General features: G+C 36.3%; 1 protein-coding gene across 4 annotated transcripts in view; it reads left to right on the forward strand.

The window, feature by feature from the left end:
- Nucleotides 1-26,422, forward strand: part of LOC101900151 (putative uncharacterized protein DDB_G0271606) — a 255,183-nt gene that overhangs the window by 59,867 nt on the left and 168,894 nt on the right. The gene's annotated exons all lie outside the window — the stretch shown is intronic.

Consider the following 26,422-nt stretch of genomic DNA (forward strand, 5'->3'; position numbering starts at 1 on the left):
CGTTCTTTCCATATACTTCTTTGCGTTTTTTTCAAGCTGGCGGATTTTTTTTTTGTTTGGTTTCGCTTAAAAAACGTAATTTTTTTTCCTCTACTTCTCGGCATTGAGCGACGATGTTGTCGTTGTCGGGACGACGATGGTGACGAAGAAGAATGAGGAGGCCAGAAGATGAGGCAAGTGGCAGAGAAGTAGTAGTAGTGGTAGTTGTTGCCATTCGCATATATATATAAGCAGACCTTACCACACACTCTCACACATCTCCCCCAACACTCTTACACCTCACCTCGAATATCTTGTAGATTGGAGGCATGTCCGCGGGTGTCTGCTGCACTACAGATGTCGCTGTTGCTATTTCTGATGGTGTGGAACTGGCATTGGAGTTGTTGTAGTTCTTCTCGTTGTTGTTGTCGTTGTAGTATATATTGTGTATTCATATCTCTTCTCTTCCACACATACAACAAATTGATATATTTATTTGTTGTAGTCAGGGCTGCCATTTTTGCCGATATATCGGCATTTTGACGATTTTTCACTCCAAAAATGGAAAATGCCGATTTTCCGATTTTTGCTTCAAAAATGACGATATTTTAATAATCGAAACAAACTGTCTACCTTTTTACTTTAATACGGCGTTACCTCACAAACATATGAAATTGACGGCTTTAAATGATTATAACAATCGGCGACTCGCCGTAGCTGGTTTCAATGGCTTAGATATTTGCATTCGTTGTGAGCATTGTACTTCGTCTTTGTTTACATTTTAACATGCGCACAGGTCTATACGTCGAACAAGGCAAAAGTAAGGAATAAACCGTTAAAAAGTGCGCACATGTGTCAAATTGGTGTTGTATTTCATAAAGTTAATTTATTTAATTAAATATGGATAAATACTTGACAAAACGACAAGGTATTTACTTAAAGAGGGTCTAAGATACGTGTGAAGGCAGAAAGATTGTTATATGTTTGTTATTTTATAGAAAAAAACATACAAAAAACAAAAAAAACATTTAGCTACTGCAAATGCTATATTGGTGCAAAAGAAAATTTCAGAATCTTTCAATGTGGAACAAAATGCGACCAAGAAGGCTGAAATAAGGATGGCCTTATTTATAGTAGAGCATAACCTTGCCTTTTCTGTTGCTGACCATATAACGAAGGTTTGTCAAAGTTCATTTTCCGAAGAATGTGCACAAAATATGACATTAGGAAGAACAAAGGCAACTGCCATTATAAATAATGTCGTGGGTAAACGACAATTTGCAAATGTCTGTAAACTTTTAGAAACCAACAAATTTTCTTTATGTATAGATGAATCTACAGATCTATCAAAGAACAAATCATTGCGCTTGATCGTTCGCGTTTGTTTAAATTTTGAAATTTATGATTTTTTCTTTGGCTTGCTAAAAGTTCGTTTAGAATGTAACGCAAAAAGTTTACATGAATTAATCTTGGACCATTTTACAAAAAATAATATAAATTATAAACGTAATATGATTGGCTTTGCAGCTGATGGTGCCGCCGTAATGACGGGAAAATACAATTCCGTTGCTCAACTTTTTAAAAAAGAGATTCCTAATTTGTTCATAATGAAATGCGTTTGCCACTCATTAGCATTATGTTCTTCATATGCTTGTCTTCAATTGCCATCCGAAATAGAAACTTTGGCACGAAACATCTACAATTATATTGGGCATAGACCGAAACGACTTGGCCAATTTGAAGACATACAACAACTGATCGATCTCAATCCAAGAAAAATATTACATCCTAGCCAAACAAGATGGCTATCAGTGGAATCAGTTGTTGTAAGAATAATTGATTTGTATGAGCCTCTAAAAATATATTTTTCCTTTGCTGCCAATGTTGATCAAATAGATACAGCCAAAGTCATTTTAGAAAATCTAAACGAAACAAATAAAATATACTTGTCTTTTTTAAAGTACATTCTCAACATTATTAATAACACTAACAAATTATTTCAAAAAGAATCAACCGAGATTCATAATTTGTATAATGAAATGGAGTTACTTTTTAGGAGCGTTTTAAGTAATTTTATAAAATCTGATGTTATAAAAGATGATATTCATTTAACTGAATTTATGGACACTAAAAATTTTTTAGAATATGATGAAGTATATTTGGGCTTATATGCAAAAGATATACTTTCAGAAACAAAACTTCCCAAAAATGAATTAGACAAAATAGTTAGCACTTGCATTAATTTTTATATAGAACTTGCAAACCAAATGTTAAAACGTTTTGATTTTAATTTAAATTCATTAAAATGTTTACAACATATTGATCCCGGAAAAGTAATGAAGAAAAAGAATAACTCTTTTCTAGATATTTTGAAAGAATTCCCTGATTTTATTTTAGAAACTGAAAGGCAAACTTTAGATTCCGAATTTAGAGAGTTAAACTTTTTGAATTTTGATGCAATTTTTGAAAATGCTGAAGTAAATTTGGAAAGTTTTTGGAAAAAAAATTCCGAAATTAAACGCGGGGATTCCAATTTGGCTTTTCCAGTTTTATCCAAATTTGTACAAAGAATTATGATTCTTCCACACTCCACAGCAAACGTGGAGCGAATTTTTAGTCAGGTAAACCTTAACAAAACTAAAATTAGAAGCTCTCTTGACAATGACTCGTTGGAAGGGATTCTTTTTTCTAAAGATTACCTCAAACTTAATAATTCAAAGTGTTTTAATATCAAAATTGATAATGAACTACTAAAAATGTGTAATAAAAATATGTACTAGTTGTAAGTTTTTTCTACGACCTTAATACCACGTTGGGTTATATGTAAATCTTAAAGATCTCATAATAATTAATTTTAAAAAAATCTACATTTTTGTATAAAAATCAACCTTTTATGTTACTTTTTACGCAGAACTGAATTTGTTATCTTTTTTTATTGCAATAAAAAATTTTGTTTTGTTATATACCAAAAAAAAAGTCCTTATTTATAAATTATAAGCTGCCGATTTTTTGCCGATTTTTAAAAATGCAAATGCCGATTGTGCCGATTTTTTTCAGAAAAATTGACGATTTTTCATGAAATTTATCTGGCAGCCCTGGTTGTAGTTGATGTTGCCATTGCTTGCCTTTGTTGTTGTTGATGTTCTTGCTGCTGCTTTTCGATTATAGCATGCCAGCCAGCAACGATGCAAAAAAAAAAAAAAAAAAAAAAAAGAAAGGGCGCAGTACAAATGTATGTGTGTGTGGTGTTGTTGTATGCTTCTTGTATGAGGTTGATGTTGGTGCTTGTTTATTTTTTTTTCGTTCATTCCTTCCTTCAAGCATTAATCGCCGAAGCGTTCATTTCGCTTTTTTCCGTCGTTGTTGTTTTTTTTTTTTTTTTTGCATTTTCTGTCATTCAAAGCAGCTTCGGGCACAGTGGGACAAGATGTAGTGCCTCGAAGGAGATCTATAAATCATTATTATTGATGGATGGATGTCAAAGATTTGGATCGGAATCAAAGATTAGGTCAGGAAAATGCGGTTATATATACAATTTTTAAATCGGGATTTTAGTTTTAAACCCCGTATTCAAATTGCATTGAAAATACTATTTCTTCAGCGTTTAACATCCATTAAAAATATAGCTCTAACTGTCCTTTTAAAAATATTCTAGAAGGATAATGCCCCACCGATTTCCTTCGATGCTTCCTGGGCCATTATTGGTTCCTAAACTGAAAAGGTCTTTGAAATTAGTGCCGTCCTCTCAGTTTTTTCCATAAATGTGATAAAATCTAGAGGTCCAAGTATCCTTCAAAATGTTTTCCCAGATAACCTATGAGGAGAATATCGCGTTTTGAGTTTTTAATATAAAAATGAGTAAAGAAGCAGCTAAGCCTGGCCGAACTTTTAATACCTTCCACTATTTGAAAGGAACTTAAAAAATTTCAGCCAACTCCGAAAAATACCGTTTAAATGATGAGCTTTATATGGGGGTTATATACCCATTAAGTACCCATTAAGATCTTCAAATACGAAATTTGAAATAATGCCGCTAAAATCATCAAAACACCGAGTAAAGGGAGGTACTGTTATATGGGAGATATACGAAAACGTGGTAGTGCATATGAAATTTTTTTTCTTAGGCTGTACTACCCGTTACGAGATTTTAATATAAAATTTTAAAGAATTCAGGTGAACAATGTCGCTAAAATCATCAAAATATCGAGTAAAGGGAGGTACCGTTATATGGGGGCTATACGAAGACGTGGAACTGCATATGAAAATTTTTGTCATAGGCGAACTTTACGAAATTTGAAATAATTCCGGTCTCTAATGTTTCTTAAATCGTAACAAGTAAAAAAGAAGCCAAGTTCGGGTTTATACCCTACGCCATTCGGAAAGAACTTGAAAAATTTTTAAAAAACCGCCGACCAAAAAAAAAAAAAAACTCTCGTCGAAAATAGCGCTTAAATGAAAACCTTCGTTTCTTGTCATAGGCTCTAGTAACGATTTAGAACTTTAAATACGAAATTTGAAACAATTTCGTTATTATCAATAAAATACTGAATAAAGGAAGGTACCGTTGTATGGGAGTTATAAAAAGACTTGGACCTGCATAAAGAATTTTCCGTCATAGATTATAGTATTCGTTACGAACTTCAAATACGCAATTTGAAACAATTCCGTTGAATAATGTAGCTAAAATCATAGAAATATTGAATATATGTTGGTAAAGTTATATGGGAGCTATAAATTGTGAGATGAAAAAACTGCAACCAACTTCAGACTGCTGTCATTTCTAAGCCACTCGTCCGAGAGCTGTTACAGTGACAGTTCATTATATTGTTTACAAGCGTACATAAGCATTTTGGTGAAAATTTTCCAGAAAAAAGTTATTCGTGACGGAATTCAAACGGGATAGTGTGATTTCTTTATATTTGGCTGGAAAATCACAAATGGCTATCGTTAGAGCACTCCAGCATTTAAATGTGAATCTTTTGTGTCTCGTATCATCGCTCGTTATCGTAATACTTGTAGCGTAGCCCGACGTCAAGGAAGTAAACGGAAGAAAACAGAAACATCAGCAGAAATGGTTCGAAAAGTAAAGAAGCGACTTGAACGAAAACCGCGTCGCAGTGGCCGAAAAATGGTCCGTGAGATGAACATATCGCAATATTCCATTCGGCAAATATGCAGAATCTGGGTTTCTCCGATGAGAAAACATTCGTTGTCCAGAAGTTCGTAAACAAACAAAATGATTGCCAAAATGAGGACAGCTGAAAATCTGCACTTTCGGTAGGCCAACAGAACTCAAGCGCCGGCCATGGTGATGGTGTGGGCCGCCATTAAGGCCGATGGTCGTTCTCCGCTCGTATTAAACGACTGTGGCATCAGAATAAATGCCGAATATTATCGCGAATATATTCTGGAGAATGTATTAAAGCCTTGGGCACGCAAACATATTGGCCGCACACCTTGGACATTCCAACATGGCTCAGCACCATCGCACACAGCACGCGCCACCCAAGAATGGTTACAAAATGAAGTTCCTTGCTTCATTTCCAGCGCACAATGGCCAAGAAAACTCCGTATACCAATCCGTATCTGGAGTATTTTGGAAAGCAAGGTTTGCACTAAAAAGTGACAAAGTGTCGATCACATCAAGCAAGATCTTTGCCGGGAATGGGCCAAAATACCGCAGAGCAACATTCGCGCAGCGTGAGACAGTTTCATTGGCCGTTTGAAGGCCATAATTTGCGCCAAAGGTCACCAATTCAAACGAATCTAAACTTATTCTAAAATTTGATGTTATTTCCGACATTTGTTGCTTTCATTCAATAAAATTTAAGAAAAAACGTAAAAAACTATTGCGTTTGACTTTGTTGCAGTTTGTTTATCTCACACTGTATTGAATACAACTTATCTACTTTATCTTATTATGGCGAAAATATTCTGGAGGGTGTATTAAAGCCTTGGGCACGCAAACATTTTGGCCGCAGACCTTGGATATTCCAACAGGACTCAGTCAGCACCATCGCACTCAGCACACGCCCCCAAAAATGGTTACAAAATGAGGTTCCTCTCTTCATTTCCAGCGAACAATGGCCACCAAAATCTCCGGATACCGATCCGTTGGAGTACTATGTCTGGAGTATTTTGGAAAGTAAGGTTGGCACTTAAAAATACAAAAGTGTCGATCACCTCAAGCAAGCGCTACGCCGGAAATGGGCCAAAACATCGTAGAGCAATAATTGAGCAGCGTGTGACGGTTTCACTAGCCGTTTGAAGGCCATGATTCGTGTCAAAGGTGACCAATTCGAACAAATCTAAACTTATTCTAAAATTTGATGCTATTTCCGAAATTTTTTGCTTTCATTTAACAAAATTAAAAAAAAAAATGTAAAAATTATGGCGTCTGATTTTATTACATTTTTATGTCACCCTGTATAGGTCTTCTAGGGAGGAAAGTACTTAAAAATATCTTTTATGAAACCAATTTTTTAACAACAATTTTCTGTACAGTTATTTTTTGCAATATCTGCTACAAGTAAAAAAGTCAACTTAGAAATGGTTTCCATGGATATAGAACTTCCCATTTTATCAGCAATTGTTCTGTGAAGATTTGACATTCAAATGCTTATTTTTGGTAAGAAATGCCTTAAAAAGGAAGAAAAAAAAGAAAAACACTAAAGTCATGTATAAAACGGACACCTAAAGCGGTTCTGCACACAGAGGGCCTCATAACATTCTTCTATACGAAGAAGTCATTTAAAAAGTCTTCCAAGCAAAGGGAATCTTTGATGAAATGAAGACTTTAGATGGGACTGTAATGGAAAGTCAACATCCGAAATCTGGCGAAGAAATGAAATTTTAAAAGACTTCAATGAAACCAAGATTTTTTGGAGTTTTTTTTTATGAAGAAGGGATCCAAAGTTCTTCTGAAACTATCAAAACGTGTTCTATAGAGAAAGGAACTACAAAATAGTTTGCAATAACTTGTATTGTATGGGTGCTGTACGATATCGAGGACCTATATAGACAATTCTCTTTCAAGGGGAAAGTATTCACAGAGTCTTTGTGTAAAATTTTAGACAATGCCATTGAAAAATGTGGATAAACTCATAAAAATACCGATCAAGTGGGGGGGGGGGGGGGGGGGGCACCATTGTATGGGGACTATACAATGTTGTGGACCTATCTATATAGACAATTCTCTTTCAGGGGGTAAAGTAGTCACCAAGAACTGCTTTTTGTAGAATTTCAGACAATTCCATTGTGTGGTTAAAATCATCAAAAAACCGAATATCGGGAGTCCGGAAGAATACGATATCATATACGACCGATATAGCCCATCTCCGAACTTGACCTGTCTGCAGACCAAAGACAGATTGATGCAAAATGTTAGCTTCCTATCTTCATTTGTTTTGACTCCAGAGTGATTAAAACAGACACTGACAAAGAATAAATATACTTCGTTTATCTATACGGAATGACGAAATTAATATACCCTCCATGCTTTATATGGTGGAGGGTATACAAATACCGAATATTGGGAGGTTCCGTTATATGGGGGTTATACGAAAATGTGGGCCGACATGGCCCATTTACGAACTTAGCCTATCTACGGGCAAAATACACATGTGTGCAAAATTTTAGCTTTCTATCTTTTGTTGTTTAAGTAACTACTTTTCTTGACCTTTGAAATAAATTAAAGAATAATTAATCCTTATTTAATCATATATATTTTTTGTCTATTTCAGGTATGTCCATATTCTTTAAATATTTTTTATAAACGATATATTGAAAATTATCGAATGGTAAGTATTATTTTATTGTTATTAACTCGATGAAGAATTGAATTTTCTAGTCGGGACAGCTTTATCGCATGTCCAGCTGAATTTTTTAAAAGGGTTTTTTTTCTATAAAAAATACCTTTGGAATATTTTTTTATAAATTCTTTTTAAGAGCTCCCAGAGAAATAGCTAAAATAAAAAAAGTGAAGAAAGTCTTAAATCGGGCGGGGCCCGATATACCCTACACCACTTTTCATATTTAGTAGAGCTAGAGCTACATAACAAAAGTTTTTGGGGGATAATTAAATCATACAATCTATAATTTAATTTCAAAGGAATTAATTTGCCGAAGAATTTATATCTTTTGAATTGGTGCTTGTATTGCCCATTTGGTGCACAAAATAATTTGAAATCGCATATATGGGAGCTATATCTAAATCTGAACCGATTTCAATAAAATTTGGCAAAGATATTTCTAAGCTGTATTTGATATATTTCCCTGAATATCGTTGTTACTGAGTGTATATTACGGCTGTGGGTAACAAGTAGAACAAATCGGATAAACAATAAATATGGGAGCTATAGCTATATCTGAACCGATCGTCACCAAATTTGACATACTAGCTTCTAGACTCAATTCGGTTGTAAGTGCCAAATTTCATCCCATTTGGGCAAATATTAGACGTTTGCTTACAATCAAAATTAAATCGGACGAAGTTATGTATGGGAGCTATATCCAAATCTGAACCGATCTCTATAAAATTTTGCAAATGTATTTCTGAGCTGTATTTGATATATTTCCCCAAATATTGTTGTTACAGAGTGCATAAAACGGCTGCGGAAGACAAAAAAAAAAAACGGTTTAACAATATATATGGAAGCTATAGCTATATCTGAACCGATTTCGATCAAATTTGTCACATATATTTTCAGGCCTAATTTGATTGTATGTGCAAATTTCCATACTATTTGGACTGATATTACACGTTTGGTGCACAAAAAAGGCAAATCGGACGAATATATATATATGGGAGCTATATCTAAATTTTTACCGATGATCTCCAATTTCAATAGGGTTTGTCCTTGGGCCAAACAAATGACTTGTGCAAAATTTCATCTCAATCGAATAATAAATGCGACATGCATTTTGTTTACAAAAAGGACGGACAGACAGACGGACGGACATGCATAAATCGACTCAAAATGTGATTCTTTGCTGATCACCAAAAGGAATTATGGGTCCATCTCGTTTCTTTTTACAAACAAATGCACAAAGACATAATACCCTTACCACTATGTGGTGTAAGGTATAATAAGATGGTGAGGTGATAATTAGTTCTTTGTAGTCCAAAGGATAAAATATGAAATGTTTATATGAAGGTTTAAAACATGTCCAAACCTTGACCAATTAACCTGAGCTGGCAGCAGCTAGATCCTTTGACTACGTCCATACATTCTATATTCCTATATCTCGATACATAAAGTGTAAATAAAGGTAAAGGACTTTTCGCAATCTCAGGCTGGTTGGATGACACCATTGAAAAATCTTTATTTTTTTTTTAGAAAACTGAATTCATCTGAGCAATATTGAGGGCTTCCATCTATGAGTCGTAACAAAATATTTTACTCTTAAAAAATACAATTTCACATACATTTTCTCTAATGACTTTAATTTCCCCCGAAAAAAGTTCAACTTTGCAATTAAACACAATAAATTTTCAATCCTTTCCAAGATTTTGCAATACTCATCAAAAGTGTTAAGATTCATAACTTTTTTTCGTCATCTCCTGGCTCCGTCTTCTTTTTATACGTCCTCGTCTCCGACATCATCAGGATTTTTTGTCTCTTTTTTCAAATTGGAAAAAAATTTAAATTTCCATCGACTATATATACGGCTATCTCTGTCCAACACTCATTAAGGGAACCCCGTTAAAAAATCGACGAGGTGGTGGTGGTGGGTTCACAACCCACTGTCCTCGGTGTGTGTCCGCTATTTTGTTGTTGTGTTTTTTATATTTTTTGGTATAGTTTTTACCATTCTTAATTACTACAAGTACATTAGGGTCTTCCCATGAAGAATGGTTGGTTGGTTGGCTGGCTGGTTTGCTACCCCCTTTTCACATGGTTATGTATTTAGAAGGATGCCTCCCATTAGATGTGTGCTGGGGGAAGGGACAATACATTGGTTATTGGCACCCACTTTTAAACTTCCTCCCGTCCCCCACACTCCATCCATGGACTTTTCTGGTTGTTGTAAATAAGAAACTTTGGACCCAAGAAATGCTGAAAAAAGGGGTAAAATTTGTGCATAACACCACCACTGTGGTGTTGTTGCCGCTGCTGCTGTTGTCTCCGCCAATAACAACAACAACAACAGCAAATGTATTGGAGACCAACCGAACGTCCATCCAGCCAGCCAGCCAGCCAGCCAGTCATTAATAAGATACGTTGTGGCCAAGCGGCGATTTCTTCCATCTTCTTCATCGTCTTTCTCCAGCTTATCACAGCCCTTTCGTCGCTGCCTTCCCTATCCACCCCCCACCCCCTTAAAATACCCTTGCTCTTGTATATATGGAGATATTCCATGTTTTTTTTCTTTTGCTTTGTTTTAGGCCAGCCACCGAGCCACTCCAGCACTGCCTTTTTCTTGACGCCTTAACGGCGACTTGACTTGCTCGCTGTTTGCTTCCTAAACCCTTGGCTGATAAAATGAAAAGGAGGAAGAGGTCTCCATCCATCCATCTTCCCATCCACACACACATATAAAGACATTCATCAATACTCGGCGGCTGTCCATATTCATATCGACTGTTTCATGGCAAATAATGGATGGATAAATGAAGAAAATTGATTGTGTTGCTGGGGGAGGAGGAGAAGAACCAACCTCTAGCCAGAGCGGGAGTCGCCGCCGCCGCCGCCGCATGACCACTCACTTTGGAGAAACAAATCACTTGAATGCCGCTGTTGTTGTTCTTTTCTGCCACTGTTTCATGTTTCTCGGCCTGCAGATATATATTCGTTTTGGGGTATCGGATTTCTGAGGTTTCTTGTCATGCCTGTCATTCTTGGCCATGTTTTTTTTTCGCTCTCTCTCTTCATTGCTTTCTTGGAGAACCATTTTCAAGAAAAAAAAAAAAAAAAAGAAAATGCAATGAAGCATGGCCTTTGAGCAAATGGTTGGTGACACTTGGCATCGCATAAGAATTCTGCCCGCATTCAAATCCCCAGACCCCCTTTGGATTTCTAGAAAATACGTCTGCTCTCTCAGGGCTTGTAAAAGAGAGAGAACAACCAATGTGACTCTCATTTTCTTTCAAAGAGTGATTTTTTTTCCATACCAGAATCTTGAGTCAATTTTCTTGGCGATTTTCTTTTTCTTTATTTTCCACTTTTCTTTTTTGTATTTTCTTTCATACATTTTTTTTCGATTTTTCCAATCGGAAAGAAAACATGACAAAGAGAAGCATGTTTTCAGCTGCTGTGCCCACATATTTTCAAGTCGAAGCATTTGCTGAGAGCGCAGCTTCCTTTCGAAACAAATCTCCTCAAGCATGGCTGGACAATGGTCTACATGCAATGGTGACGTCCATCACCTTCCAAGTATCACTTTGCAGCTGTGATAGTTTTTTTTTTTACACCCAAGGAGGGGGTGGTTTAAAAAGTTTAGGAAAATACTCCTCTCCTATAAATAGAAAGATTTCTACGGTTGCTGTTTTTAAAAGAATTTCTTTAATAGCATACCTTCAGAAGATCTTCCCTATCTCTGTAGGGGAGTCTTAGAAAGTCTCCCACTATTTAGGACCATAATGTGTTCCCACTATTTAGGACCATAATGTGTTCTAATAAGAGGAGACTTTTCGAGAAATATCATAAGGTCTTTTTATTATGGAAGAATTTGGGGAATATATATGAAGACCTGAAGGCCTACTATAGCAGAAGACCTCCTGAAGTATTTATATAGGATACAATCTCCTGAAAACCTCCACAAATGGTATGTGAATAGAAGATCTTCTAATGGTCATCTAAAGACAAATGATCTCCAAAATATCATCGGTATATAGAATATCTTCTGAAGATCTTTAAATACAGAAGATCTCCTTGAGGTCTCCTATACCCAGACGACCTCGTGGAAGATTTTTTAAGGCAGAAAAAGTCATGAAAATCTTCTACGGGCAAAATACCTCCTAAAGGTCTTCTATATGTCTTCTGAAGGTCTTCCATAGGCGAAAGACCTCTAAAAAGAGGGGTGCTATGGACAGAAGTCCTCTTTAAGCTTTTCTGAGGGCAGGCGACTTTTTGTATTCGTCTAAGGCCATCTGGGAGGCATTCTGATTCACTCCTTTGATCAGAGGACCTTCTGAAGCTCACATGTGGAAGGGGCTTTCTGAAGGTATTTTCCTGCCTAGACCCTCTGAAGCTTTCTTTTAAATCTGAGGCCTTCCAAAGCTCCCCTATAGATTGGAGGTTTGCTGAAACACTCCTATGGATCCGGGACCTTCCGAAAGGGAGATCTTCTGAATGGAGATCGCCTGAAGCTCTCCTATTCAAAGGTTCCCTGAAGCTCTTCAAATGAAAGGAGACGTTGAGCTCGTAAAGGTTCTCCTATAGGTGAAAACCTCTAAAGCTTTCGTATACATAGGAGACTCTTTAAAAGTTTCCAATAGATAGGAGATTTTCTGAACCTCTGTGGTAGATCGAAGACTTTTTAAGGCTTTCATTTAGGTTACAGGTCTGAAGTTCTCCTGCTGATGAAGTTCGTTTATAGATATAAGAATAGGAGTCTCTATAGATATCTCATAGGAAAGCTTTTAAAGCTCTTTCAGAGCTTCAAGATTATTTGAAGTACTTCTACAGAAGAGACACTATCTGCAGCTTTCCTATAGAAGGGGGATCGCACAAAGTTCATCTGCCGAAGAAGTCCTACTCTCTATAGGCGAGCGTTAGAAACTTTTTATCTATAAGAGGTCTTTGGGAGCCTATATATCCATGGTAGATGTCCAGAAGTCCTCCCACCTTTGTAAGAGCTTTAAAATTCTCTTCTTCGAAGGCCTTCGGAATTTGTCCTTTTGATATATACGTTCTGAAACCCGTTAGTATTCACAAGACCCTCTGAAGCTTTCCGGAATCTAGGATACTTTTTAAAGCTCTCCTATTTAAAAGAAGGAGATATTCTGAAGCTATCTTATAGAGAATAAGAATTTTAAAGCTCTCACAAAGGTGGGAGGACTTCTGGACATCTACCATGGATATATAGGCTCCCAAAGATCTCTTATAGATAAAAAGTTTCTAACGCTCGCCTATAGAGAGTAGGACTTCTAAAGCTTTATCATAGATAGGAAACCTTTCAAGCTCACTCATAGATATAAGACCTTAATTTCTGCCGTCTAAAGCTGTCTCTTATAGGTAGAAGATCTTCTCCAGCCCCCTCCATATGGAAAACCTTCTGTAGGTCCCCAATAGACGGATGATTGTCGGAAGCGCTTACACAGAAGGGATATCTTCTGAAGTTTTCCTATAGCTAGTGGATTTTCTTACGCTCTCTTGATGATAGAAGGTCTTCTAAAGCCTCTGAAGGGCCAAAAGATAAAACCCATTAAACAAGCTTCCCACACTCTCCTATAGATAGGAAGCATTAAACGCTCAACCAAAGAAGGGAGGACTTCAAAGCGTTATCAAAGACAGGAAGCCGTCTAATATATTTTTTCTTAATGTCTGCCTTCTGAAAATCTCTCTTATAGGTAGAAGGACCTTTTCCAGCTCCCTTTATATAGAGGAATACAAACGCCATAAGGAAGGATTTTAAGTTTTTGTAAAAAAAAGTTTAGCAATTTTTTGAAAGAGAAGGCATGGGAGGCTCTCCATTGCATTTTCGATTGATTTGACACGATCTTTCATTAAATCGTTCGAGTTTTGGAGTCTTCGAGCAAAATTTCATAAAATCCTATCCATTTGCCTTAATAAACGACCTTAGTTCCTCCCTCCAGAATACTTCCCATACTCTGAATCCTGCTTTTTTTCTCTCTCAAATCGTTCAAATTCCAATTGGAGGATAACGTAGGATTCCAATTGTAGTTGTGTATATTTTTTTCTGCGTCTTTGGCCTTTTGCGAATGCCATGTGTACTTTTTTCGACTTTTAGTTTGAGCGTTGTTTTTTTTCCTCCAATATGACGTACTTTCTGACTCTTCAGTTTCGTCTTAAGGGATGCCGGATGAATTTCGCTCAAAAAGTCCTCAATTTTATGTTGTGTTTTTTTTCTTACCTCTGCAAATTATGCTCAATATATATATGGAGAAGAATTTTTACATAGACCGATTTTTTTCGCTCTCTAGAACATGGAACCCCTCGTCCCCCCTTATACCCCGCGTCCCCTCACCAGAACTTTTATATAATTTGAGTGGGTTATTAGTAAAACTCAAAGATGATATTTTTTCGCTCATTCTCTTTTTGTGACTCTCTCTCTCTTCGAATGCTGCCTGGGTTCTAGAAGCGGTCCTGTTTTTGTGAGCCAGCCACCCAGGTTTTTTCTTCTGTGTGTTTTTACCCCTAACAGCGTATCCACCCCAGAGAAGGGAACCCTGCCACCGGCTGTTGTACCACGTTTTTGCCACCCCATACGTCTTTGGTTGGGTTGCTACAGAATTTTTTTTTGCAGAAAGCGACCGCCGCCACCATCAACCACCCTGCTGCCTGCCTGACTAAACTTTTTTTTTTGCCATATTCTACGCTCAGCATTAGAGAGTTAGCTAGCTGGCTGATTTGCCAACCCACCCCTGTTCTTTACCCTGAATCTTACTCCCCGGCAATGTCAGCGGCTCCTGCTGCTGCTGCTCTCCTTCTCTCTTTCTCTCTTTTAGATGGTACCTTGTTGTTGCTTCTGCTGCTGGAATTTTCGCCAAAAACATTTGTGGGCCTTCTTGGACTCTCCGAACTTTTTTTTTTGATTTCTTTCTTCTCTCTTTTTTCTTCTTCCTCCCCCTTTCGCTCTTGCAGTTCCTTTTTCTGTAGTTTTTTTTCTCACATTTTTTCTCTTTGGATTTTTTTTTTGGTGTTTCTGCTTTTTGTACCGCCTCGTCCCACTGTGTGTGAGTCTCAGATTGTGTTGCTGTCTTATCACCCCCACCCCACCCGTTTGGGAACCAACATTGCATTTTCGTTCCAGCAGGGCGCTCTTGTGCAGCTTCATTTTCTTCTGCTGTTTCTGCTCCTTCAACGTTTTCTTCTCCTTCTTCTTCTTTGTGGCGGCTGCCTACCACCATCTGCCCCCTTCCCCCATCTGTTCCCTGTTCTGATATTTTTTCTCATTGCTTTTTTCGCCTTTTTCTGCTGATTTTTTCCCTTAGCTTTTTTCACTGTTTGTGGTTGCCGTTGGTTTTTTTTCGCTCTCTTGCTTTTTTTCCCTACAATCATCCTCTTCCTGTTGTGTTGTGCTGGCCACCTTCTTGTATTGGGATTTCTTATTTTACAATGGTGGGCCTGCCTGCCAGCCTGCCTGACATCCACCATGTCTGATGGATTTTTTTTTCATATCCACTTCGATTTGTAGTCGTATTTTTTTCTTGCTTTGCAATTCATCTGTTCTTCGTTGGCCGTCTTTCTGGGTTCTCGTCCTACTTCTTTGATTCAGCTATGGATGGTTTTTTTTTCGCTGCCTTTCCATACGGATTGCGATATGATGTTAGGAGGCTCCGTTGGCTGGATTTTCTTGGGGTATTGCCTGGAAGTTGAGGGGGCTTTTCTCTTGGCTAGGGCCCACTGTACCCTTTGCCTTTACTTGGCTGGATGGCTGGCTGGCTGGCTATGGCGGCGGCTGTTTGCTCCTTGACTCGCATAGTCTTTGGCTGAACTACTGAATGGCTGGCTGGCTGGCTGGTTGTTTGGCTTTGGATTGCTTACTGCTGTTGTTGGTTTTTTTTTCTTCCTCGCCTTTCATTTTTTTTCTTCTCATTTTCCCTTGCGTTTTTTTTTCACGTCTTCTGCTTGTCGGCCTTCCTGGCTGCCAATCTGCTGCAGATACACGTGTGCCTGTGTCTGTATCGCCCTCTAGGTGAGAGTGTGTGTGTGCTGTAAGTTTGTGAGTGTGGCACTTTGCAGTGGTGAGTGTCATGGTACCGTGGCGGCGTCGGTGGCGGTGTGGTTCATGGGACGGTGGCGGCAAGAGTAAGCTTGATGAGTGTGAGTATGCTTTTGCTCCTGTACGTTGTCGTGGTCTCCGTATAGCTGTGTGTGTGTGTGTGAGGGCGACTGTGTGTGTGTGTGTGTGAGTGTGCTAATCGTCGTCGTCGCCGCCGTCATTGTTGTAGTAGTCACATTGCCTGCCTGCCTGGCTTTGGTCGTCGTCATCGTCGTTGTCGGTCGGTCGTCTTTTTGCCTCATCTTTTATTTGTAATTCTGTTCATCATCATCGTTCATCGCGTTAGTCGTTGTCGTTACGGCCGCCGTTCTGCTCAATACAAATCATTTGTCGCTTAAACGGAAAAGTGTCAATAATCTCTAGCAGCTAGCTCGCTCCTCCACGGTTCCACGTTCGTCGAAGCCAAGACAAGACAAGTCCAGAACAAAAAACCGAACCTCCTCCACATATGCCAAAAGAAAGAAAAAAAAAAAAAACAAAATAACCCCAAATACCTTGCTGCTGCTCTGCTGCATTCCTTTCCGGCTCACCGTGTTGTCATCACCTACCTTGCATTTTGGTGTGGCGTGTGTGTCGGTCAGTCATCATCAGTGGTAGTGGTCTAAAGTTACTACGCGTGTTAACTAAGCAAACGCTTCTCGAAGGCTTTAACGCGATCCCGCAAAGAATCCTAAACGTGTGCTAAACGAAACGTGCAAAATAACCTAATAAAAGTAAATCTTTAGCTTCCTTTAAAAATAATAACAACAAATAACAACAACAAGAAAATCAAGTGTTCCAAAACAAAAACAAATCCTAAGAAAAAATCAATAAATTAAAAAAATCAAAAATAAATAAAAAAAATATTACCAAAAAATAATAATAATAATAATCATATATCTTAAGAAAAAGAAAAGAGGAAAAATTTACGTCCAGATTTTTTGTTATCATCATCTGCTGTGTGTGTGAAAGACTGACTCTCTCGCACGTTCCCTCTCTCTCGCTCTCTTCAGTGTTTAAGCTGCTTCAAAACAACCGGCCTCCGCCCGTAAAATAACACACAACAAAACAAAAGGAGAGAGAGCGCCACAACTACTCTTCCACCAAAAACAAGCAGTGTCCAAATGTAATTATCCCAAAGAAATGAAAAAGATAAAATACAAAATAAAAATAATTTCATTTTATTTTATTACAAAACCCCCAATTCCTGGCAAACATTGTTTTCCTTTAATTTTTTTAATTTTCTTTTTTGTGAATTTTCTACTCACAAGAATTCGCTCTCTCAATGTAGTAGGTGTGTGTGTGTGTTGTGTGCCGTTGTGCGAAAAAGAAAACATAAAACTCTTACGAAAATTGCACTGTTATTTTTTTTTTATTATTTTGAGGTGAAGGCTAACATATGGTCTTCATTCGTTGGCTTGCCATTCATTCACAATTCTTTTTTAGTAGCGAAAACAAGAAAACAAAGAAAAAAACACAAACGACGAAGAACAGAGGAAAACAAAAATTGAAAATTGCATCACACTCACAGCACTCTCCACTGCTGGCAAGATCACTTGCAGAAAAAGGGAATGCCATCTGAATGATCTTCGAGGCAAACATATGGATTGAATATGGAGGCCCATAAGAGAATCAGAGGAAAACCTTTAATTTGGGGCTACTAATCACTATACTATCGAGGAAATTTAATTTTTTGGAAAAATACATACAAAATGAAGGCTTTTTCTGATGTCTAGAAAAAAAGGAGCAATATATTAATTACACTGTGCGACAGCAAAAATACGCATTTGGTCCAATGTTCCAATTATGGTTTGTGGGAGCCCACAGATGACGAATGTGGATACTCCCTTCGAGAGTTATCGTGAGCACCAGCCAGCCAGACAGACAGACAGAGGGACGGACGGACATCGCTAGTTGGACTCCAAATGTCCTGAAACCGATTTGGTCCGAGGGTCTTCGATGAGGCACGTTTTGGTGGCTGTATCAAATGATATAGGGTCTATACGTTCAATCAGGTCCTTGAATTGGTTGAATATAGAAATTCAAGTCCAGGTGTTTTTTGAATAGTCTAACATTTCGCATCACAGCCACGAAATATCTACTTCATTAATTTTAGCCATCCCCAAAAGATCAATTATTTTTCCCTGGTAGAACAAATTGAGCCTCATAATAATAATATTCAGATCAAACATATGGTGGAACAAAATAAACAATATGAGATTCAAAGAAAATCGTTGTTATCAAAAAGTTTTTGAGGGGTACTAATCACTATGCTACCAAGGAAGAAGAATGTCGGAAAAGTACATATATTTTATGTTATACCTCCCAATATTCGATATTTTTATGATTTTAGCGATATTTTTTGCCGGAATTGTTACAAATTGCGTATTTAAAGTTCGTAGTTGGTACTACAGCCTATGACAAAAAGTAACTTATAAAGGAATACGTCTTCGTATAGTCCCCATATAATGGGGATGGAGAGTATTAAAAGTTTCGAACTTAGAACTAACCACTATACTATCGAGGAAAATCATAGCGCATTTTAAATTGTGGAACGCAAAAAAAAAAAAAAAATATTTTTCCATAGAGTCTTACAAAGACACTCTGAGAACTGAGCGCTATACTATCGAGCAATTTTTTGTCGGATGCTAACCACTATACTATCGAGGAAATTACTTTCAAAATGTATAAGAGATAAAGAGATATTTCTTAATTTTTATTTGCCACATTAGATTTGTCGTAACACAAACGATACTAAAAACCTGGCGGGTTCCAGCCGCAAATGCTATCAATGAATTTTGCTTTTATAAAAGTGCAAACTATACATATATTATAATCAGACAATATCTCAGATCGGATGTTAACCACTATACCATCGAGGAACCTATTGTGAGGTAGAGAAATATTTCTTAATTGCTATATATCAAATCAATACTCCTTACTATGGAGAGAAATGTTATATGTATAAAAAAATAGGTTTTGAAAACTGTCCAGAAAATTCTAATTCTAGCCACCAATAACAATCTCTAGGTGCTCCCAGCTATACTATCGAAGAATTTCCTTTTTAGAAAAGAGTGAAGATATTTAACCAGCAACCTTGCTTTGCTATATCCAATCAGGTGCCATATCCAATCAGCACTCTGCTTTCGAGGAAAATATTTACTCTTAATTGAAATTGTAACCACATCATAGTTGCCGTAACGTTTGGTACTAGCCGCCGTACTATCGAAGAATTTTGTTTCAGAAAGGTCTCAAAAGGGATTACAATGTATGATCGGTATTAACCTGATCCAACTACAATTGGCAAAAATATCTCTGGTCGAGTGATATATTTGTCGAAAATAGAAGAAAAAAAATCAGAGAGATCTAATAACTATTTCTTATCTTGTCACTTAAAGAAACTCTAGATACTAGCTGATATACTATCGAACAATTTTATTATTTTGTGAGAATTCAAAAATTATCTCTAAACGGGTGCCAACCACTAATACTGCCGATAAAATTATTTTGGAAACAAATGTTAGAGAAATATTTCTTAATTATTTTTACCAGATCAATATCCTGCTGGATTCCACGTAAGTCGTCTCAAGTAATATATATAAAAAAAAAACAATTTAAAAAGTATGAGTCGGTTTGCGACAGATGTATACTGTGCGTGAATGTGCGTGAGTTACCGGATATAGTCGACCGAAGTATTCACTTTTCACAGTCCATCTTATACAGATAAATTAATATTGGCATGAGCAAAATTACAGGAAAATCGAACATTTATATCCAATTTTATACGAAATCACAAATTTCATATTTAAAGTTGTAAAGAATCGCTGATTAGTCTCACAAGTTACTACAGAAAAAAGTATTGAAAATTGTGACCTTTTGTGAGGTACCAGAAGGGGTTCGCAGAAATATATTATCTTTACAACAGTCCTTGTGTTGGGAAAATGTTTATATGCATGAAATTTGAAGAGAGTTCAATGCGTATTTAGCTTTCTTTAGGCGTTTTATTCTTCAAAATCTTGAACCCTATGTGGGGGAGGTACCAGAAAAAAATCCCATCTATATCATCTTTATGACAGATCTTGTGTTGAGTGAAATAATGAATTGTACCAAGTCTGAATGATATCGGAGATTAATTTTGCGTTTTAAGAGCTTTATGAATCTTCGAAATGTTGACCCTTTGTGGGGTAGGTATTTCATGGATTGGACCGATATTGTCCATTTTTTGCACCTACAAATATAAGGATTTGCAAAGTTGGTACAAAATCGAATTATCCTTTCTCTTTTTATACAGCAACTTTTTTTTTTTAAAATTCCTTTTGTGGTGGGGAGATACCGGAAATAGTGAACCGATATTGCCAATCTTTGAACTCGATCCAAGTTTGATAATAATATTACTTGGGCCAGTCGGATACTCCCTTCGAGAATTGTCGTCCGCATCAGTCAGCCAGACAGATCGACTCTAAATGTCCTGAATCGGATTTGGTCCAAAGAGACCTAGGGTCTAAAATCGTAATTTGGATGAGGCACGTTTGGCTGTATCGAATGATATAAACCCTCTCTTGCCATATGGCTGAGGGTATAAAAACTTACGCAAATTATCAAAACAAAAGAAAGGAAAAAGGATCTTTATAGAATCACTTTCTAAGTCGATTTATGCATGTCAATTCTCCTGCCCGTCCGTCAATTCATATATTTTTGTGAAGAAAATGCAGGTAGCATTTTTCATCCGATTGAGATGAAATTTTCCAAACAATATTTGTGTGGCCCAAGGACGAACCCTATTGAAATTGGTGAGAATACGTTCAAATTTAGATATAGCTACCATATATACCTTTAACCGATTTCGGGTTAATTATGCACCAAATGACTTATATCGGTCCAAATGACCTGAATTTTGGCACATCCGACCAAATTTAGTGTAGAAGCAAGATCATTAAATTTTGGTGAAAATCGGTAAAGATATAGCTATAGCTCCCATATATATGTTTCATCCGATTTAGGATTTTAAGTCCCTAACATGCGTAATATGCCCCTTCACAAAACTAGCCTTTGGTACCAGATATCTTTATCCGATTTCGAGTTTTTGTGCATTAAATGTTCAATATAAGCCCAAATGGACTGAATTTTGTTGCTTCCGATGGAGTTCAGCCTAAAAGCGAGTGCTTAAAATTTTGGTGAAAATCGGTTCAGGTTTTTATATAGTGTAGGGTTATTGCTCACTTCTGGGATTTTGTTCCGTCTGGGTTTTCTGAATGGTTTAGCTAGTAATTTTAGAATATCTTATTGGCTATTATGGCTGTGGAAAGACGATTGTCAATTAGATCCCTCAGAAATACTTTTATACTAGAGTTCCTATGAACCTAAGAAAACCCTACGTTTATTATATAAGCTTATAATATTTTGAGCTGTTGGGAATCAGGTTCTATTTACTAGGAATCAAAGCATTTTTGTTTTGCAAAAAAAAAAAAAATAAAAAAAAAAAAAAAAAAAAAAAAATCTGACTTCCGCATTTTTGTCCGCATTTTCATTTTCATTTTTTTTCTTCGGGAATTGTGTGGAAATTAGAAAGGAAATATCTGGGAATTTATTTTCCCGCTTAATTCGTGATAATTATTTTCTTTTTCCAAGAAATATCTGGAAAATCTTGTTATGCTTGAATTCACCTAATCGAAAATGAAACAGCCAGTAAAGGGGTAAATAAAGCACTTTTGCCGAAAAAAAACTTGCCTTAATTATGGATTCTAATCCGATTTTCATCAGCACTTATTCTGTTTTTTTTGTGAGTCCAGAAAGGCCTACAACAATTGAATATCAATGTTTTGTGTTCAAAGTGCCTATTGTTAATTGAACACATTTCGATATTTTTCGTGTCTGCAACAACCACCACCACTACCATGAATATTGCGGAAAACTCCAACGACTTCCACCTTGAGTTTTAGGTTACAAATTTCCATTGATTTTTTTTTATCACTTCATTAATGGAAATTTTTAATGATTTTCCCTTATTTTTTAAAGAAAGGTTAGCAGCAGCAGCGGGATAATGAAGGCTGCCCTGCCGCCTGCTGTAACCCTGGCAATGATGATTTTTCACAGCATTAGTTTTTGCGTGTTTGAAGTGCGTTTCTTTTATTTTCGCTTTTTCAAACGGAAATATTCAAATTAAGCTATTTTTTCATTCATCTAAGGTTCGCCATAATTTCCAAATTTCCGGCAAAAACAACCCCTAAAAGTAGACACCGAAACGTATTTGTGTATGTGTTTTTTTTTTCACTTCCCTGTGATATTAATCTTCTTTAACATATGCAGCAATTCCAATGCTAGACCGAGCTAATCGCAAAGTAAAAAAGACGAAAAAAAAATATTCAAATTTTGGGTTATTTTCAATAGAAAAAAATTTCACATTTTCACAAAAATAATGATTCACGTAAATCTGCGGTGTTTATTTGTTGGATTTTTTGTCGTGCGTTACATGCGGACCAACCAGCCCGCCCGCCATCCCGCCAGCCAACCAAACAACCGGCACATTGCCATTGACATTATTTTTTATTATGATTATGAAATGAATCATATTGTTTATTCCGTCGGTCGGTCGGCCAACCCCTAAAAGTATTCCCCGGTTCTTTGGCAGTGTGAGTGTGTGTGCCATTTTTAATGTTTTGTGTTGATATGTCGTTTTTTGCTTTCCTTTTCTTGTTTTCATAAATCATTAATAAAAATCTAGGCAAAAAAATAAAACACATTCCATTAATTACCCATACACCCAGCAAGCACACCCATTCTTCTTTGCAAATCCGAAATGTAAGTCTAAAACTTCAAAACAATTTTTTTTTCCAATTTATTAATTTGTGATTTTTTATTGCAGTTGGTAGTTGTTGTTTTTGTTTTTTTATTTTGTAGAATTAATCTAATTTAGAAATAGTAGATATTTTTGATTCCTAGTTATTCCAAGAGGAGGGTAAAACTAAGAGACTAATATTTTTGCGGATTGAACTAAGGTGTCCTCGCATCATATGGAAACCCCGTTAAAAATTATTTTTAAACTTTTAGCGTTCTTTTTTTATTTTAATTATTTTATTGTGCCGAAAAAAAGGAGGGTGAGGATACTAGCCGCTATACTATCGAGGAAAAGTATTTGGGATGACTATACTATCGAGGAATAGCTTTCGAAAAAATGCTGGAAATCTATAAAAATTTAATTTACTCAGTGCGCTCAAGATATCGCTTTTATACCCTCCGTCATATGGTTGAAGAGGGTATATATCATTTGATACGGTCAAAACGTGTCTCATTAAAATAACGATTTTAGGTCCTATGTAAAAGAGAATCGTAAAATTAATATCAAGCTTAGATCGATTTCAGAGATGGGCAATATCGGTGCACTCCTTCTGGTAGCTCTCCACAAAAGGTCAACATTTTTAAAGAATATAATCTGCCAAACAGTGTTGGTATGTTTTTTTCGGAATACCATAGATTCAGTTTTTTTTTTTTTTTTTTTTTCAAAAAAGTCAGGCTTAGCTTACGACCTCGTCACTTGGGTAAAAAAAGTTTGTTTTTTTGGTTATAGGAGTTATTTTTAAAATAACTTCTGTGCGGAATATCCCAGACAAAAAAACAAGGGAACTGATGAGGATTGGTGGCTCATTCCGAAACCTTGGTATTTCCTGCCTTAACCCTTGGTAAACATTACCATCTTTCTCCAGTAATAAAAAAAACGTTGTTTTTATAAAAACAACAACATAGGGATTAAGCCTGACCATTTTGCAACAAGAAAATACTATGGTATCCCGAACAAACAAGCCAACACTGTTTAGATTCTCCATCCATCCTGGATTTTATTTCGACATAATAAAACCTTTTAAAAATAATTTTTGAATGGCAGCAGAGTTTAGAGTATCAAAAAATTTGTCTACTAATCACAATACTACCGAGGAATAGCTTAAAAAAAAAACCAGGTTCGGCCAGGCCCTCCACCATTTGGAACAAAATTGGCAATTTTCAAAAAAAAAAAAAAAAATAAATAAATAAAAACAAAAATAAAATAAATAAATAAATCCGTTAAAAATTCTGTCCAAATCTAAAATATATCGAATGTAGCCGTTATATTAGGGTCTATACGACGACGTAGTCCTACATCGACAACTTTAGTCATTAGCCATTACAACATTCAAATGTGAAATTTAAAAAAAAATCGGTGAATAATGTGGACAAAATCATCAAAATACCGAATATCGGTAGGTACCAATAGGTTCAATATCAAAAGTCCTGCAGACATAATATACATTTGAGTAACATTTCAACTTCATTTCGTTCGGAAGCTAAAGTGATTCCCACAGAGGTGTAACAAACGGAATGACAAATGTACCCTCCATACTATAATGGAGGGTAAAAAAAGGGATTCTTTTAAAAACTCATATTACCTGGTGCGACCACCACTCACATAGTCTTTGGCAATATCGCCATATCAGCCACACAGATGGTATGTATCATTTGATACGGTCAAAACGTGTCTCTCATCGAAATAACGATTTTAGATCCCAGGTCTTTTTGGACCAAATTTGTTTCAGGACATTTGGAGTCGATCTAGCGATGTCTGTCTGGCTGGGGCGCCGATAACTCTCGAAGGTAGTATTCGATTTGGTCCAAACTTGAAATTTTTGAAATTTTTGTCAAACTTAGATCGAGCTCGGAGCTGGACAATATCGGTCAATTCCATCTGGTACCTCCTCCACAAAAGGTCAAGATTTCCGAAAAATATATTTTCTGCACAGACAGCGAAATGAGAATCCGATTTTGCTGCAACTTTGCAAATCCAAATATTTGGCCAATAATTTGAATATCCATGAAGCTCAAAAAACGTGAAATTATTATCCGATTCCATTCAGACTTGGTACATCTAAATATTTTCATCAACACGTGATATGTTAAAAAGATGGTAAAGATCGGACCATTTCTTCAGGTACCTCCCCCACAATGGGTCAAAATTCTGAATTCTTATAAAACGCGAAGTTAACATCCGATTCCATTCAGACTTGGCACATCTCAATAGTTCTATCAACACAAGATTTATTATACAGATGGTGGAGATCTGGCCATTCCTTCTGGTGCCTCCCCCACAAAGGGTCAAAGTCTCTCTTCATATTTCACACATCTCATTTTTTCTACTAACACAAGATCTGTTGTGATGATGGAATATATCGGTGCACTCCTTCTGGTCAAAATTTTGAACAACCAAAATGATTATAAAATCCGAAAAACGCATCCGGTCCTCTTCATATTTCACACATGTCATTTTTTCTACCAACACAAGATCTGACGTGAAGATGGAATATATCAGTTCACTCTTTCTGGTAGCTCCCCCACAAAGGGTCAAAGTTTTGTATAACTATGAAGGTCCAATAGAACGATAGGGCTGTTATTGACGGAAAATGTTTTCTTGAAAATGATTTTGACGGGAATATTTTCTCGTTTTGCAAATCAGTCCTTATTTTTTGGAATAACATTTCAGGTATGACTCCTTCTAACAGGTTCTTCCTTTTCTGTTCTACAACTAATTTTTCTACAATTGGTCATTATTCGTTAAATAATCTCATATATTTAAATATCTCCAGTAATAACTTTGGGTTATTTTTCCTACATAGCAACCCTTTAGAGGTCTTCTCGCATAAGGGAAAATAAGGTCTAATCTTTACGTAGAGAACTGTGTGACGTCTTCTTTTCAAGGGAGTCTTTCTGATATTCGTTTCGTTTCGGCTTAGAATGCTTTCTATTAGCCTTGACTATGTGTAAAATCTTCTTTTCTATATGGAAGACTTCGTGGAGGTCTTCCCTGAATTGGAATCTCTACATGTCTTCTCTGCATGGTAGACATAGAAACTCTTCAAAGGTTTTTGTCTTCGAACATACATAGGGTCTTTTCTATTGAAAAGATCTTCTTCGGTCGTGAAATAAATAATTTCTCAATAAGAAGATATACGATTTTGAATTTAAAGAAATAGGGTGAATTTGGTTCATATTGAATTTCACAAAAAAATATTCCGCTGTATTTTCGAAAAAAAAAATAAAAAATATTTTTTTTTTAAATGTTGAATTATAAAATAATACGAATTTTCTCAGGAAGAAATCAAATTGGTTCTTAATAGGGAACAATTCAGCCCTAGATCCAGTTTGTTCTTAATATTTGAGGTGTGTATTTAGAACCTGAGGACAAACGCCCGAACATATTTTTCAATTTTGATTATTGAAGTTTTTGGAAAGATACAAACTTTTTAAAATTTGTTTTCAGAAAAAATTCCCTCTGAAGTGATTTCCAAAATAAATCGCCATGAATAATTATAGGATATATATTGAAGTATACATAGGAATATTATCATTCAAAAAAATCTACCATTATAGCCAAAGCTTTCAATTTTTTTCAGCCGATGCTGATTAAAAATATTTTCTTTTAACGAAAATTATTGACTAACTTTAACGATAATAATTATAAGGCCACCATCTACATTATTTTTAGCTTATGCATCGGAAATAATCTCCTTATTTGCATATCCTTCTTAAAAAT

Source organism: Musca domestica, unplaced genomic scaffold (assembly GCF_030504385.1).
Source record: "Musca domestica strain aabys unplaced genomic scaffold, Musca_domestica.polishedcontigs.V.1.1 8, whole genome shotgun sequence".
NCBI classification, from domain to species: Eukaryota; Metazoa; Arthropoda; class Insecta; order Diptera; family Muscidae; genus Musca; species Musca domestica.